Below are 19,057 nucleotides of genomic sequence, written 5' to 3'. Positions count from 1 at the left end.
AGTTTAATTTCGCAAAGTTGTGTATTTTTAAAATTTAAAATTGAAACAGAAATTAACAAATTTATTAACTTAAACAATATGTGTGTCACAAAATAACAGAAAAGTTATAATTCAACGTCTTTTTCTTTGAGGTCAATTTCTGACACGCACATTTTCAAGTCAGTTGTCAATGGCGGTGGACGCACAAGGAGAATCGGGTAGGTTGATCTTTATTTACTAAATTTATTTTGTAAATTTTCCGCCGGTTATTGTAGCATTGGTAAATATGTTCATATCTGATAGAGGATTCCTTGATAAAGTTGTGCTGACATTCGAGACTTGGCAGCGGGAGGGGCCCTTTGATAGAGATTCATTTATACTTGCGGTAGTCCAAATAATTATAACGTCTGGCAAGGATATTTTATTTTTTTTCTGGGACGCCGTTGAAGGAAGGCGTCCCAGAAAAAAAAATAAAATAGCCTTGCCAGACGTCATAATTATTTGGACTAAACTTGCGGTAGCTACACCCTGTGAAGTTGATAAAAGGGCACGTACGCCTTTGTACATCTGACGATTTCAAATGCTGTATTACATGATGATTAAAATTAATACTGAGAGACAATCTTGTTGCATTTGTAAAATGGATTGAAAACCTTGGTGGTATATTGGCAATTACGCCTAATATTTTTTTATAGGAGAATGGGGTTCGATTCCCTGCTAGGGTCAATCCATTTTATCATAAATATGAAACAATTTTGTCATTTCAGTACAACAGTTATAATTAACCTATACTTTGTTTTACATTTTATCGTCAGATCATATGTTTCAATGAAATTATTATATACATGCCTTTTACCAAGATAGATGAAACGTGTTTTTCAGTGGAAGGGGTTTTGAAGTTAGAACAGCCAACATGAACGTTGCGGTATCTAGATCAAATATGTCAATTTCGAATTGTAACACATTGTGTCATTGTAAAAGTATTAGTAACAAAATGTGTATCATATTTTAGTGTTTGAAAGTGTCCCAAGTTAATGAAATACATTAAATGTGTATACTAATTTAATAAAATTCATTTTTCTGCCGTAGTCAATATACGCATGTGTAAACTAATTTTATTGGATAATAAAGTATGGTTTCTTTACAAAGCTACGTCATATTAGAATCAGAAATTAACAACTATAGGGCACCGAACGGTCTTCAACAATGAGCAAAGCCCATACTGCATAGTCAGCTATAAAAGGTCACGAAATTACAATGTAAAACAATTCAAACGAAAAAAGTAACGGCCTAATGTATGTGCTGCAGTTTATGTACAAACAAAGAAGTTCCGTTTGCAGGATAATGCTGAGTTCACACGTAATTCGAATTCGATTCGCATTAACTAATTCGAATTAGTTTAATTCGCATTCGAAATGTTTGACGTCCTAACGTAAATTTGAATTCGAATTGATATGCGCGTTAAATTTGATTTACTTTCCAAACGACGTGAACTTTTAATTCGTATCAACAAAAACGGATTTCTCAGTAATTAAAACGTGAATAAAAGGATTTTAAGAAATATTTGTAATGAAACAGCAGCCCATCAAACAAAACAAAACAAATCTAAAGGTCAACATACGGTATGAAATAATATACGAGTGTGTACAGTAAATGTACCTGTATGTCAAGTTCTCAATTGCCGAGTCTTTAATTTTAAAAGCCGTAAAAATTATCAACAGTCCGTTTTTTAAACTTTTCTTGAAATGTTTCTCACTTAGACCACAAACAGAGAGAGGTATTTGTTATTCACATGATTTCATTTCCGGAAACAATAAACCCAATTTATAGATAGTACTTTACAAGCAATATTTATACATCTGAAAAATGTCGCCGGTAATTTGCAGAGATAACGTCGAAATTGTCTGCCAGCGACGTCGTGCACTTTAACGCTAACGTTGAGGCTACAAAGGGGGGACGCAATTTTTAGGATAAATCGTGTTTATCATGTAATCAAGCACGGTGACCTATATTTTTTTATTTGAGATTTGGAGAAAGCATGAAAAATGCAGTTTATGCAGAAAAATGATAAAAATGACATTTTCAGAAACAGTTTTTTCCATTTATTTAGGTTTTAAAAAAAAACCACTTTGAGCATCTGGTCCGCGATGTCAAGCAAGGCTTGAATAATTGTATAGTTATTCGTGTAGTGATTTTTTTCCCCTTTTTGTCACTTATCACAGCTTCAGATTGAACCCGATCTTAATAATTCACGACGAAAAATATCTGCTCCAAAAAATTTATAACATTGCCTAATTGTTTTACAAAATTTAACAAATCCCCAATTTTCAGCCTCAATTTTCTTGAAAACAAGCACGGTGACCTATGTTTTATTTTGTGTTTTATTTTATAACTCGCCAAGGCCTACAACATATTACAAAATTATAAAAATGACATTTTATCGAGAAACTGTATCGGATGCCCTTAAAAAGTAAAATCACAAAAAACTGAACTCCGAGGAAAATTAAAAACGGAAAGTCCCTTATCAAATGATTAAACATATCAAACGAATGTACAACAACTCTCATATTCCTGAAATGGTACCGGCATTTTTAAATGTAAGAAATGGTGGATTGAACTTTCAAGTGTATCAATAATAATAATTAGTAAAGGGTTACTCACGTGTACGTATAATAAAGTTGTAATACAACTTGTACAATGATTGCGGTGTAAGAAAACTAGAGGCTCTAAAGAGCCTGTGTCGCTCACCTTGGTCTATGTGAATATTAAACAAAGGAAGCAGATTGAAAATTGACTACAAAGGTCAATAACTCCTACAGGGGTCAATTGACCATTTCGTTCATGTTGACTTATTTGTAGATCTTACTTTGCTGAACATTATTGCTGTTTACAGTTTACCTATATCTATAATAATATTCAATATAATAACCAAAAACAGCAAAATTTCCTTAAAATTACCAATTCAGGGGCCGCAACCCAAAAACAGGTTGTCCAATTCATCTGAAAATTTCAGGGCAGATAGATCTTGACCTGATTAACAATTTTACTTCATGTCAGATTTTCTCTAAATTATTTGGTTTTTGAGTTATAAGCCAAAAACTGCATTTTACCCCTATGTTCTATTTTTAGCCGTGGCGGCCATCTTGGTTTGATGGCCAGGTCACCGGACACAATTTTTAAACTAGATACCCCAATGATGATTGTGGCCAAGTTTCAAATAATTTGGCCCAGCAGTTTCAGGGGAGAAGATTTTTCTAAAAGATTACTAAGATTTACGAAAAATGGTTAAAAATTGACTATAAAGGGCAATAACTCCTAAAGTGGTCAACTGATCATTTTGGTCATGTTGACTTTTTTGTAGATCTTACTTTGCTGAACATTATTGCTTTTTACAGTTTATCTCTATCTAAAATAATATTCAAGATAATAACCAAAAACAACAAAATTTCCTTAAAATTACCAATTCAGGGGCAGCAACCTAACAACGGAATGTCAGATTCATCTGAAAATTTCAGGGCAGATAGATCTTAACCTGATTAACAATATTACCCCATGTCAGATTTGCCCTAAATGCTTTGGTTTTTGAGTTATAAGCCAAAAACTGCATTTTACCCCTATGTTCTATTTATAGCCATGGCGGCCATCTTGGTTAGTTGGCGGGGTCACCGGACACAATTTTTAAACTAGATACCCCAATGATGATTGTGGCCAAGTTTGGTTAAATTTGGCCTAGTAGTTTCAGAGGAGAAGATTTTTGTAAAAGTTAACGCCGGACGCAGGACGACGACGGACGACGACGACGACGGACGCCGGACGCCAAGTGATGAGAAAAGCTCACTTGGCCCTTTGGGCCAGGTGAGCTAAAAAACCGGCCTTTTGAAGCTGTAATTGATTAGTTAGAAATCAGATGATCTCGAATTTTTTTTTAAATGAGTGATAAAATAGGATCTTTGTGATAGAAGAGTAGAAATGTATCATGTGTACTTTGATCTAAATGATTTTTCTAGTAAATGGAAAAGTTTACATATAACATTTCGTGATATTTACTGATTATTGGTACAAATTGACATATTTCAATCAGAATCGTTGACTAATGCTTGATTAAACTTGACATTTTGTATATATGATGGGTGAGGATATGGATGAGCTCTGGATATATATATACCAATTAGAAAAGATGAAAATTATCAAATAATAAAGATTACAGAAAAATTAGAAAGACATATCAATATAAAGTATACAATGTGAGTGTGTTGAAGATCCAACTATCATTTAGTTTAAAACGATTTATAAATAGTTACTTCTGGTTTACTTAAAACTACTGCTGATTTCAGAAATATATGGACAAACGATAACACATAACACAATATCCAGCAATTCTAACAAAAGAAAAAAACTTGAATAAATGTATGAATACATGGCATAAATTTCGAGACACATTGTATAGCAATGCGAATTAACAATAGGCCTTTACTGATTTTGAAATACAAGTTACAGGTGGGCACAAAACATGTTAGCTTTACAACATGTATATATATTTTAATGTAAAATAAACCACTGTTGTTTGTTTCTACATGATCATGTTGATATAAAAAGAAATAATAATCAGATATAATTCTAATATGATTTGCATATAAGGGAATACGTTGATATGATTGGTCGAGATGACTTCCGATAGTTGATCTTGACGTTGTTTTTAATATGAAATAATAATCATATATGTTTTATAAAGGCTGTTACTTGTATGAGAGTTAAACAAATTAAAATTAAAAGAGAAACCTTTTACTCATACACCAACAAATTTTGTATAGCCAGGAGACGGAAAACAATTACAGTCATACTGTTTTTTGTCGAATCTGATGTAAATGTCAAGACTGTTCATTATCGTACAATGATTATAAAAGATTTTTTTTACATGGCTAACATCACTCGTACTTTCGATTTTTCCGGTTTCATAAATAAGATTTCTTTCTCAGTCCGTTATGTAATTAAAACCACATTGATTTTGTTCGTATGACGAACGTAACTTCCATCTGACCTTTCTTTCACATCCTTAAGAGATCAATGTTATCTTAAAGCTGACAAGAAGTTAATCAACGCTGACAATGATTTCTCTCAAAACTAAAAACATCCAAAGAAAGACTATTATAAATGCTATCACATCGTTTTAGTAGATTTCCATTATTCCATGAATATTTACCCCCAAGACAAAAAACTACCCAACAACATAAAACTTCTTCTTTTCTCTAGTTCGCTCCTGCTATTGAGGAACACATCAACCATTTGACATTTCTTTTACATTCTTAAGAGATCAATGTTATCTTAAAAGTTGACAAGAAATTAATCAACGCGTACAATGATTTCCCTCAAAAACAGAAACATCCAAAGAAAGACTAATATTAATTGCTATCAAATCTTTTTCGTATATATCCATTATTTCATCAAATATTTATCACCAAAACAAAAACTGTACAACTAACCAAAAATTACTTCTTTTCTGTATCTCCGTCCTGCTATTGAGAAACACATCACAAATCAGTTATTGTTTATATTACTGTTTGCCGGATTTGTGGTCACGTGGGCAACACGACGGGTGTCGCGTGTGGAGCAGGGTCTGCTTACCCTTCCGGAGCACCTGAGATCACCCCTGGTTTTTGGTGGGTTGTGTGTTGTTTATTCCTTTGTTTTCTGTGTTGTGTCATGTGTACTCTTGTTTTTCTGTTTGTCTTTTTCATTTTTGGCCATGGCGTTGTCAGTTTGTTTTGGATTTGTGGGTTTGACTGTCCCTTTGGTATCTTTCGTCCCTCTTTTAGTCAAAATATCACATGGAAAGCATGTACATGTATTATATTAAACAGACACAATACTAGTCCATTTAAAAGATTTACAAATTTACCACAAAAGTTTGGCTTAAACGTTATATTGGGGAATCGAAAAAAAAAATCATAATTTATTTTAGTTCATTATTTGGCCTTTTGAACTTGTTTTAATTGGAGCGAGTTTTATGTAGACGAAACGGGCGTCTGGCGCAGCAAATACAAACCTTCAATCCTAGTAGCTATTTATATAACAAGAAAATGCCACATATTAGATGAGAAACACTAGTAGGCGAGTGACATTCAGACCTAAAAAATATTTTAATGCACCTATCTAACACACGGCTACATGTTATATATTTGGAAAGGGAAACATGTGTATATATAATTTTGCTCGGTCGTAAAAGTGAATTATGGTGCTTTTTTAAAAATCCGGGTCAAAGGTCGGAAAAGAAAATTGTCAGAGCTAATACCTTTGTAACATTATGAATTATTTTGAAGCTGTGAGGTTTTTGTTTACTTTATTCAAAAGAATGACAAAATTGAGACAAAAATTACTTTTTCAACGAAAACAACACTATATTATTTTTTTTTATTGTTTGTTTATCCTTAAAGTGGTTAAACGACGCCTAAAACCAAACATTTTATTTAAAGAAGAAGAAGTAAAACTTTTACAACCCTATGAAGTTACAAAAAGAAGCATTCAATACTTATAATTACCTTTTTTTTTTAGCAATTATCATAAAAACACGAATTTTATTATTGTTTTATTTAATTCACCTGTGCACTTTATTGTGGGACCACGTGTTATCATGAATGAAAAGTTTTATTGAGCAATACAATTGCTTACGGAATAACACGTGATGTGCAGTTAGCCAATCAGAATAAAGTATCATAATGAAACATACATCTAATGTAATTATTATTAATTAACATTGAAACAGAGATGATACATTTTTATTTTAAAAAAATATTTTTTACGATTAGGCAAAACATGAAGTACAGGCCTTGTGGTCATAAAACTTTCGAGTCTGTTTTCTTTTGTACTCATACTCCAAAATCAACCAATCAAAATGCTGGATTTTATGTTTCGAGCATGATTTTTGTGCTCCGAGTACTGAGCAAAGTTTTATGACTTCAACCCCAGATATTCATCTTTCATGTGTAACAAAAATCAGGTGGGTTCATTAATGTCAAACACTAATCCTCTTATTTTCAAAAATGTCACTCGTCTATAGCGTTGGATATACAAACTATTGCATACATTTGTTTTAAATAAATGTCAAACTTCTTAGTTTAAATCTTTACTTGTGCATCAATGGTTGGTTGTAACACATAATGTTAGTTATTAACTATGAAGAAATTCACAGAAAATTGTCCATTAAAGACTCACTTAACATAAGCTAAATGCATTGCATGCTATGGACAAACCAATCAAATTAGAACTTTACCCTAGAACATATAAAAGATAAATTACTTATTTCCTCGAAAAAGCTATGAATAAACGATATTTTGAATTGTAGATAATTATGAAACGACCAGCTTCTACCGCTTTCAATATAATAGCGAGTTCCCTCTAGAAAATTAATACCATAAAATGACTGATTCACTACCAACTCTTACAACGTTTCATTTACATTCAAAGCTACTAGTATTTGTATAACAGCAAGCGATGTCTTCAAGACAATCGAGCGACCTTTAACCTTTAACAAACATTTAAGTAATCGTGTCAATGTCAATCAATTGTTGTAATAAAAAGGCGAGCGCCTGCTGGTTGTAAATAATCATATAATGACCAGTAGAAAGCCAATAACACTTTGCAAGTTAGGAACGAGTGTATGTTGAGTATACATGATCAAAGTATACCACTCAGTAGCCTTTTCATCTAAATTCGGGGTTTTAATGTAAAATTAGAATAATTGGTGAAAAATCCTTTGTGAGACCTTGAAATTGAAGGTATTATCCTTTTCCTTTATTAAACTATTGTTAATCAATAAAATAATCACCGAACAAATAATCGTGCTTTGGTACTGGCTGTTATCAAAGGTAGACAATTCAATCTAAATCTCAATATGTTTAAATCCCAGGAGAGATAAATCTTGTTATACGAAGGGATAACTCATCACCTATAGTCTATTTTTAAAACATCTTCTAGATATTTATTTCGCTTAACCATGTTTCATAATTAATTCCTCACTTTGGGCTCGCAAAGTAAACTTACTTAAACTTTTTAGCTGATTTTTATAGTTCGTTCTTATGTTGTACTGTTATACCACTGTCCCAGGTTAGGGGAGGGTTGGGATCCCGCTAACATGTTTAACCCCGCCACATTATTTATATATGTGCCTGTCCCAAGTCAGGAGCCTGTAATTCAGTGGTTGTCGTTTGTTTATGTGTTACATATTTGTTTTTGGTTCATTTTTTTTTTTACATAAATAAGACCGTTATTTTCTCGTTTGAGTTGTTTTACATTGACTTATCGGGGCCTTTTATAGCTGACTATGCGGTATGGGCTCATTGTTGAAGGCCGTACGGTGACCTATAGTTGTTAATGTCTGTGTCACTTTGGTCTTTTGTGGATAGTTGTCTCATTGGCAATCATACCACATCTTCTTTTTTATATTACGTAGAAACCCTGAATATGTATTTGCTATGTAATCTTTGTGGTTTTTTGAAAAAGATAGTTTGTATTGTGTGCGTTGAGGCCACATATAGTTGATAGTAAAAAAATACGCATGGCCATTATTTTAAAGCAAACAGACTGACTCGTAATTTTTGCATATAGGAAGGAAATCAGGTAGTATAATATAATTTGTCGCCGAATGATGGGTTGTTAATGTGTGCGAGTCATTGTGACACTGATAAGGGGATGGACAGAATTATGGGAACTATGGAATGAGAGCACTAGAAATGAGAATTTGATGGATGAAAGCTGGAGACAGGGTATTTTTAATCGTCAGAAAAGTGTTGTTAAAACAGGGATAATCCGTGTTGATGAAAAAATAGGAGTGCAGAGGAACATAATATGGAGTGAAGTAGGAGTTCGGGGAGGGAACTGGGAATCAATTCCCCCTATTTAAGAAATAAGGGAGCGGGGGTCTGACATGTATGTATACGTAAAAGGATCAATTATTCAAGGAATGCAGACCACAGATTGGTCTAATTTGACAACTGATAAATAAGAATACGAATGTAATAGCGCTATCTAAATTAAAAAAAAAAACGAAAACAATATAAAATTCAATCTATAGTATTTTTTTTATTATGTAGACCGAAAGTAGAGAAATATCTTTGAATTACTGTAATAATTAAGAACGCATCAAGCAGTACACAACTACTCATGGTGGAACTGAGCGTCAGTCCACTAACATCTCATTTAGTTAAAGATGTCAACAACTATATACAGCTTTAGGCAACCCTGTATCCAAACGACTTATATAAAATGATTAAGTATTGCAAGAAAGGTTATAAATTATAAGCAACTCTGCAAATATTGAACTTTAGAACAAAAATAATTATCTTTAACAAATTAATTTAAAACAGCAACATCTATTCAAATTATCAAATATGTACTGAAAAGTGGCATGTAAATCGTTAAATATAGAAACACGCAATTTCTATTTTTAAACAAGGGACATACTAATTACAATTCAATCCTGTCTTCCAAATGTATTTTACTAATTACTAATTAGAAAAAAAGATAAAGACACATTCACACACTGAAGATAACATGTGTTTTAGTTGCAATAACTTTATTGTGGATAAAGAAAAAGATAAAGAACTGCCAACCTGTACCAGAAACAACTAATGGTTTGGAACAAACTATACACTATAAACGATAACTCGGCTTAAAATGTTACTCACATGTGTTGATAATGTAAACAAACACGCATTTAAAAAAAAACGGTAGTATGTAGCAATTAACAACAATCAAAATGCTGTAGTAAAGATCATCAGGAAATTGATCTGGTTTGCCGCCCGGAGATGCCGATAAGTGATATTTGACAAAATCGTGTTTTCAGAGGAAGTGATGAATTGTCCTTGCCAAAATTGCAATTAATTCAGGTATCTAACATTACTAACATATATCGATACCACGATGTTAAATATACCTATAGTCAAAGAATGCAGCAATAGTTATTTTGCGTTATAACGCAAACCATTGCGTTATAACGCAAATATTTTGATTTCAATTATTCATTAAGTTTTGTATATGTGTCCGTCTGTCATTCATTTCGGATGTGATTTGCTAGTAGATAAAAAATAAAACATACATACAAGGCCAAATCATTATAATAAATATGCATAGGAATAATGGAATACTTGAAGTGCAATTATACATAAATTAAGACTGATTTGTGCATCAGAAAAGTATATAGTTTAACAAGAAAATAGATATAGTTTAGTATATAGTCATATTTAAATTGAAAGATAAAAAATAATGTCATACAATTGTAAAACCTCCAAGTCAAATAGACAAAATTATCTTTCTGCTTTAAAATGAATTATTGATAAGGAAACATTTTTTTTTAAATCTCAGAATATGATCAAGATTCTTTGATAGAAAGTCATTGAATTTTCATTTCAAAATAATGAAGTATTTTTAAGATGCATGGGTAGCAATTTGAATAGAGAGAACATAATTTTATTAATAAAACATCTTCATTCTATACATTTATTGCCAAAGGGTAGCTTGTTTGAATCTAACCTACTTTACACAGTTCTCAAACGAGAGCTTACTTTGGAAGTATATTTATATTCGGTTATAGCTATATTAGCAGGGTTGATTTTTTCTTAGGTATAACCTCTGGTGTCTTTCGTCCCTCTGGTGTCTTTCGTCCCTCTGGTGTCTTTCGTCCCTATGATGTCTTTCGTCCCTCTCTTTTGCATTCAATTACTTTCTTAAGTTGATTTATTTGTCCCATAATTTTCTTTACTTATAATTTTCTACATATCCAAATAAATAAATTTGAATAAATTTGGTGTATTTACTGTCTTCTGATTGGTTAAAATTATGAGTTTTATTTTCAATGTTGTCAATTTTGATGGCGACACGCCCACTCTGACGTTGAGTATTCATACGCCAACATGTGTGTACGTTGTTTTTGTTGATATAAAAAGTTCTTTGAGCCTTATTTTTGATAGAAATTTATTTATAATGAATGGCAATAATTTGTTTTGGGTTTATTGAACCATAAAACTAATTTTTGACTCTTCACATTTTACATAATCCGCTTGGATTATTCAATGTGAAGAGTCAAAAATTAGTTTTATGGTTCAATAAATTAAAAATAGATAAAAGCCATTCATTGAATACCTCCAGACTCAGATGTTGTCAGATAATATTTTAAGATGTCTGATTCTTTATTATCCGAAAATATTTGTTCATAATTGAAAAACAGTCTATTGAATATGTCTGAAAGCACTATACAAACCAATTATCTTAAGTTGTTGTTATAGCATTTAATGGCTATATCTGAAATGATTTGTTGTAAATATTTTGCATTCAATCAGGTCGACCTTCAGTAGGTAAATATGTGTCATGAAAAAATGTTATTAAAATCGATGATCTTGGGATGCTACTTATTACAAATAACAGTACATAACATATAAACAACAATTAATCATAAGTTATAGCATTGAATTATTTTGAACAATTGCATATTAATTAATTGCTGCTTGCTAATCGTGTAGTGGAAAACTTGGACTGTCACTGGAAAACAATTGTATGTTGGGTCAGGGCATCTATTTGAAAACGGAGACCGAGTTTTTGCAAGTGTAGTTCAACAAACAGTAAGGATGACACTATGTCTACATGCATTTTGTATCTCAATACACCTTATCGCTATTTAGTCCATTCCGGGAAAAACAGTCATTTATACAACTTCCTGTTTTGGGTCACCGGCCGTAAAATGGAGGTCATCAGTAGTGAGCTGAGGGAGAAAAAACTTTAGAAAGTGATCATCAAAAAACTTTGATATAGTATGATCCACTTTTTTCGAAATTAAAATTAAAGTAAAAAAATATTTTGTTTAAAGTATTTACGGTAGTATAAACAGGTCTCATTAAAAAGTATCATGCATGGTGCATTGCTTAAACAGGGTTCAAGATAACTTCAACTGGATGAAATAGTTGTGTAATTTTAGAACTTATCCGGAATGGAATAAATAGCGATTAGTTGTATTATGACAGATGTGGCTTCCAAAAAGTACTATATCAAACATACCGAACTCCGATGAAACTTCAAAATGGAAGGTTCCTAATCAAATGGCAATAAAGCTCAAACGTATCAAAAACAATAGATAACAACGATCATGTTCTTGACTAAGCACAAGTATTTTCCTATGTCGAACATGGTAGACTTAATCTAGCTAAACATCTTACTTCTATGCCAGTCTCATGAATTATATTATATTGACGGAGATGGGTGAATAAACAAACAGAAATAATGGGTACACATTTTTAAATCAAGAATAGTCAAACGAACGATTTTGTATTCCCAATCAAAAGTTACAAATGTGACTATAGTTTTACCCAGTTTCTATTAAGGTCACTTTAAATTATTGTAGCAATGAAATGGTCTTAAAAATAAACAACACAATTGTTTCAATATAACGCAACTTTGAACTTTAAGGTGGTAGACCTTTGTTCAGGGAGACAACTCTTTAAATCAGTTATGTGTTTGTTAAAGTCAAGTTTCATCAATGTTTTTTAAGCATTTACCTGAAACAGATTGGAAATAATCTATGTAACCTAGAAGCTTAGAATATATTTATGAAAATGGTTGACACAAACGTACTGATGATTTTAAGAGTTATTTCCCTTAACCTAGGTCTACCTCCTTAAAGAGAGATAAACATCTACATAATATATTGTCTTCAGAAAACACCTGTACCAAGTCAGGAATATAAAAGATGTACTTTTATATTTTGTCCGGATGAATAGACTCCCTCTTGGTTTTTTTTTTGTTATTTTATTTAAGTATTGTATTTTGGATAAATTATTTTGGGTAGAATCAGTTCCTTTTGCGTTATTGTATACTTGTATATAAAGATTTTTCTAAAAAATCGCTTAAATAATGATATACACATCCAAAGCTCATATTATAACAACTTATTCTTCATCCGAATCAATTGTCAATTGAAATTTTCCTGAGTTTAATCATCATTTTTTTAAAATGACTACAGATAATGTTATAATAATTACAAATGTATTATTAAGTCAGTTGTACTGCTATGATAAAACAACCGTAAAGATAACAGTAAAAGTCATTCTGTTTTAATACAGCAACACTCAATAACGGTGATTTTACTGTTCTAAACAGGAAATTGATAATAATCTATAGATTGTTAATTCTGTATGTCTATCAACCCTAGGATAATCTTTTTTTGAAAGGTGCACGATCAGTCTTGATAGGTGGTCCTTCATTCATTTAATGTTTAACTTTTAAAAAAATTTATTGTTTAATTTCTTTAATTGGTTCTTTATTCATTTTAAATAATTAATATTCATAGATTGGCAGCCAATCGTTCACATTCTGTGTCCTGTCAATTAAATTTTTTTAGTCAGCTGCACAACTATGAAAAAGCATATGTTAATAGAGTAGAAAACAATCATACAGTTATTACATGAGTACTCAATAACGGAGATGTATGTCATTTGAAAGGAAATTAATAATGATCAATTAGTTGGTAATTCTGTAATCGAAATTATCAATATAACAGCAATGTTTTGTAAATATGAAGACTATGAGGAATAGGATTTGCTCATTGTTGAAGGCAGTACGGTGACCTATAGTTGATAACTTCAGTGTCATTTGGTCTCTTGTGAACAGTTGTCTCATTGGCAATCATACCACGTGTTCTTTTTTTATATATGAGTGTCTTGATAAGGGTCCCATTTTATTGTAAAAATGTTATACTAATTTCTCTTTCTTTATTTATATATTTTTGACCCTGAATCTCTATATTTTAGTTCCCCATTATTCTCTTTTATTCAGGTTTTGTTTTACTTATTTTTGTCGGTTCCACTGAAGTTATCAACTATAGGTCACCGTACTGCCTTCAACAATGAGCAAATCCTATACCTCATAGTCTTCATATTTACAAAACATTGTTGTTATATTGATAATTTCGATTACAGAATTACCAACTAATTGATCATTATTAATTTCCTTTCGACTGACATACATCTCCGTTATTGAGTACTCATGTAATAACTGTATGATTGTTTTCTACTCTATTGACATGTCGGTTCTTTATATTTATTTCCATTGTTTTGTTCTTTTAGTTCACCATTCTCTATTCTGTAACTCCCATAATGACCCTCCTGCAGTGCATGCTTATATTTTTGATTAAATTGTGATATGTAATAATAAATTCAGACAAATATATCAGCATTATAGTTAAAATAAATATTTTTGTCTTCGTTAAAGCTTTAACTTTTATTGCACGAATATGAATATTTGTTTCAAATGGATTCAAACTGCACAAATGATTTCTAATAGAATTGAGAATGAAAATGGGGAATGTGTCAAAGCCGGGGACAACAACTTGACAAAGAACATATTTATAGTATATATGTAAAGCATGTGTCCGAAATTTCTAACAAGAAGCCTTCCTCTAGGAACATCACGATTTTCTAGCATAGGAATTTGAGAACAAACATATGAGATCGTACTATATTAATTTATAAAACAAAAACAGATATCTAGAATGTAAACATTTTCGTTTCAAACATGTGGAATATCCAACAATGATCCGATAATAAACGATAAAACTAGCTTTTATTAAACAAAATATTCACAATAACTTACAAAACAAGAAACAAAAACAGGAAAACTAGAGAATATGAACAACAAAAAGAATACGAGGATTCGAACCTAAACCGACAAGTTCTAACTCATTGAGCTTTACCTGGCGGCTACCAACTCATACAATACGATTGCTTATTATCGTATATATAAAGATACAATCCCTGTGTGTCCGTTGTACCGATGTATATGTATTAGATACAATACAAACGTAACAAAGAAACAGGCCGGTAACAACCGTTGCCAGATAGTTTTTCTGCACGAGTAGTTAGGTCAAGAAAAACTATTCAGCAGGTTGTTTCAGGCCTGTTTGTTTGTTACTTTTGTTTTGTATCTGACTTGTACGACGTTTCAAGAAAGTAGTTGTACATTTCTCTAGACTGAACATTTGATAATCTTAAATGTCCATAAAGCAGTAAATGTAAGTTAAAGTTTAAACACATATTTTTTCTTTTCCCTTGAACCGAGAGTTTTTTTCTAGAAAAAAAAATCAAGAATCTAATACTTTGATAAAAAAAAAAGAACCATTTTAAGTAAAAGATGAATGTTGTATACATTTGTAACTTTTTTTAAATGCAACTTCGTAAAAAATAAATATATTAAAGAAATATGTTAGTGGTTAGTAAGCTAAAGTTTGATTTTTATGGGGAAAACGGAAAGGGGGAAAAGGGGGGGGGGGCTAAATTTATTTAAACAAACAGGCTAGATCTTTATTTTGATGGAAAAAAGAAAGGATGTGCCATGCCATCCCCCATTCCCCCTTTGAACAATATGTAAAAAATGCACGTTTGCTGCCAAATTACATGAATTTAATATTCAGTGGCGGATCCAGTTCGGTCCGGTGGCTGGAACCACCTTTTTTTGGACGATCAATGCATTTGAATGGTGCATATATTTGGACCCCCTCTCCTTGTACTGGGTTGGGAACCCCCTTTTAAAAACGGCTGAATCCGCCCTTGATATAGATATGAATTCAATTTATATATAAATTCAATAACAATATAAATGTATCAAAAGAATGAATATCCTACTTCTTTTATTTAGTGAATAAAATGTTATGAAAACATGTATTTTGTCTGGTTGTTAGATATATTTAGGCATATACTTTGATTTTTGTTTAATTCATATTTGTCTCTGCAAGTGTTGATCGGGATTAAACACGTGTTACTCTAAGATCCAATCAAAGCCTACCCTCCAAAATTGATGACATTTGAGTTGAATGATTTTCTTCAAAATTTGCTGCTTATTTGGACATGTATTACAAGAATACTTTTTATTCATAGGATCAATCGTGCATTGGTGAGTTGATAGGGATTTTATCTTTTGATAAGATTTTATTTTTATTTACATATTTCCTGTCTTTTTTAATTGAAATATAAACATCGGTATCATCATTTCGTTTCAGCATTGTCCAAAATCCTATTCGTGTCCATATATTGAAGAAAATACATTTTATGACCGATTTTTTTCTATTCTTAAAGGGAGCGGGATGTTCTTTTCTGACTATGAAATTATTTATTTTTCAACGCCTGCACCCAAATATTATTTTTTTCAAATTAGCATTATTATATATTCGGTATTCGGAAAATCAGGAATCATGCAAAACATTAATTTGTCATCTGCTTGACCACAGTAATTTTTTTCTCTTAAAATTGGGGATAAAAATATTTTTGTATTTAGGAGAAAACCATACCCCCTCCCCCTTTGGAGTTAAATGGCTAATCCCTTAGTGTACTGATATGAATAGTATTTTACTGGAATTGTTTGAAAAAAATATTGGTGCTAACGTTAATATTTGTTCTAAAAAAAAAAGACAGGAAATATGTCGGTGAACCAAAAAGTCCAAATCTAAATGAAAGTTTAAAGTGCCCATGAACTCACTGATCATGCACGAGTGATTCTATTCATACAAAGTGTCCGTGTAACAACTAAAAAGAGTCCGTGTATCAACTAAAAAGAGTCCGTGTAACATCCGTTAATGTACTGTTTTTCTATAGCTCTGCGGGGGGCAAAGTCGTACAAATATGAAAAATAATATAATATCATGCTAGATGTTATATATATCTAATCCTCACGTGACCATGTATCATAATTAGCAACTATTGTTTAACTGAGAGTATTATACATTTCATTTTCAGATGGAAAAATGATCGGTAACATATATTTTAAAACTAAAAGTATATTAAGGTAAACATTTACTGCGATGGAAATGAAAATCAAAGTCCTTGTTCTTAATCAAGAGTTTAACGTAGTAGCTAGTGTATATAAGCAATCGTAGACGACTTTTGTGATTAATGAAGAAAACGCTCACAAGTTCGAACACCGAATGAAAGTTAGAATATAAGCTTATTTCGGATGACAATAGATTCTTGAAAAAATAATCTGCTGTTAGAACAATAGACTAACGTCAGAGTTTATTTTACCTACCGTACATCTATCAAAAATTTTATTTCACATTAATTCCATACACATAAACCCAATCAAATTGTCCTGTTATACTGTTTAGAAAGTATAATGTTAATTACATTTTAGGTTAGTTGTATAGTTCCCGAAGTCTTTCATGCTGTTTGTTGTTGTTCTAAATTGTTAGACATACCAGCATCTGTTGAAGCAGTTGCTTCTTGAGTCGTAGTAGTGGTTCGGTTAGATTGGAAACATGATCTGCACACACATTGACAGCGGACCTCTTTTATTCTGAAAAGATATATTAAGGGGTCTACCAAAGGATTGAGCAAGAGGAAATTGTTCGTAGCTTGGACGATTTCCCCATTCATTGAATTAGTAAAGAAAACGTAGAGACCATAAAGAGTTCTTGGTAAAACTGCACAAGCTGTCACAACGATGATACAGCTAAGGGTAATCATATTATACCGCATTCGTAATGATACATTTCTTCGCTGCTGAATTTGTTGCTGACTCAAGCTCTCAATTTCATTTACCAATTGTCGACTCGTTCTCAATCTCCACATCACAACGATGTAACAACATGCAATCAAGGCAACTAAAATTGCACTCGGAACATCTACAAACAGTAGAAAGTTTTTCTGTATGTTATATAGTGGTTCACATGGCAATGGTACACGCTCGTCTATTAGCTCGAGCACACAACGCAATAGGACGTACACGTGTACAATTATTACTCCTAGTCCTATAGCAATATCGCTTGTCAAAACCTTCAAAAATCGTTTTGGTGTTGTGAATGTAGCATTCAACCGATGTAGGCACATGTAAAAATTCATAAGCAGGGAACAAAGAACTGCGGCAGGACCAAGATGTACCAGGATTAGACAATGGTTTTGGTGTCCGCCATCTACACTTAACTCATTTGTATTTATTATAACGACCATCCAAATATATTCAATCACGAAACAGGCATGAGAAATGACAAGAAAAAGAGCCATCCGATAAAATCGGTTCTTCGCTAGTAGTCTTGTCCTTGCTAAAGTTACTGCTGTCAAAACATGAACTCCAAATAAAATACTACATAATACTAGAATAAATACCCACTTCATATTAAACAGTTGGATAAATATAACAGCATACATGATGATCCGTGTTATTTCTAATAAAATATTATGTTTGTTTAATACGATGTAAATAGCCAATCATATTGGAGACATTCCTTGACGTTAACATAAGGTGAGAAATGTCGTATTTAAGTCATTTTCATTTGTCGAAGCCTATCTGTCTTTTTATTCTTCTCACTGCTATAATTAAACGTTGGGTAGTTCGTGATCAGTATTTTTTTTTTTTTTTTTTTGCCGTGTTAAAGTAATCAATAAGTAAGTCCGCTATGACTGTATAATAAATGGATAAAACTGCAATTGCCATGTCGTAACTAAGGAGTGAGCCGCCGTGTTCACTTTCTGATATCAACAAATTTGCGAATAATGCAATAGACTAGAAAATGAAAAAAAAACACCTACCTCAAAACTCCATTTTAATTCCGAACTTAGGGCGTGTACGTAATGGAAAACCTTCATATGCCGCCATTTATGAATTTTCGCGGAATTTTATTTCATTTTGATTTTATACATTTTTTTTACCAAATTCAAGTAGAACAGGTTTTACCGACTGTTAGTTAAATTCCGTTTTAAAAGAACAAACATCCGGCCCCAACCATTTTTTTTCTATCTAAACACCGGAAGCTTTAGCAAAATAAAGTATAACTATCTCCGAGGGGATTTGATTGCCTGAACTACAAAAATCATGGATTGTAGAAGGTGGATTCTTAAAAGAGAGAATGAATAATCAAATACTAATATATAACTGACGACTATGGACCATGTGTGTTTTGACTGGATCTACTTTGTCCCAGTCTGTATCCTACCAAACTTCGAAAAACACATGCTACACTACCAAGAATTTACCCACGTTTTTTGGTACATTTCTACCCTCATATATATCAGTACTGTTCGGCAAGACAGAAAACTTGTAATGTTAGACTTTC

This window comes from Mytilus edulis, chromosome 11 (assembly GCF_963676685.1).
Source record: "Mytilus edulis chromosome 11, xbMytEdul2.2, whole genome shotgun sequence".
NCBI classification, from domain to species: domain Eukaryota; kingdom Metazoa; phylum Mollusca; class Bivalvia; order Mytilida; family Mytilidae; genus Mytilus; species Mytilus edulis.
The sequence above is the reverse complement of the archived record's forward strand: the minus strand, read 5'-3'. Positions refer to the sequence as shown.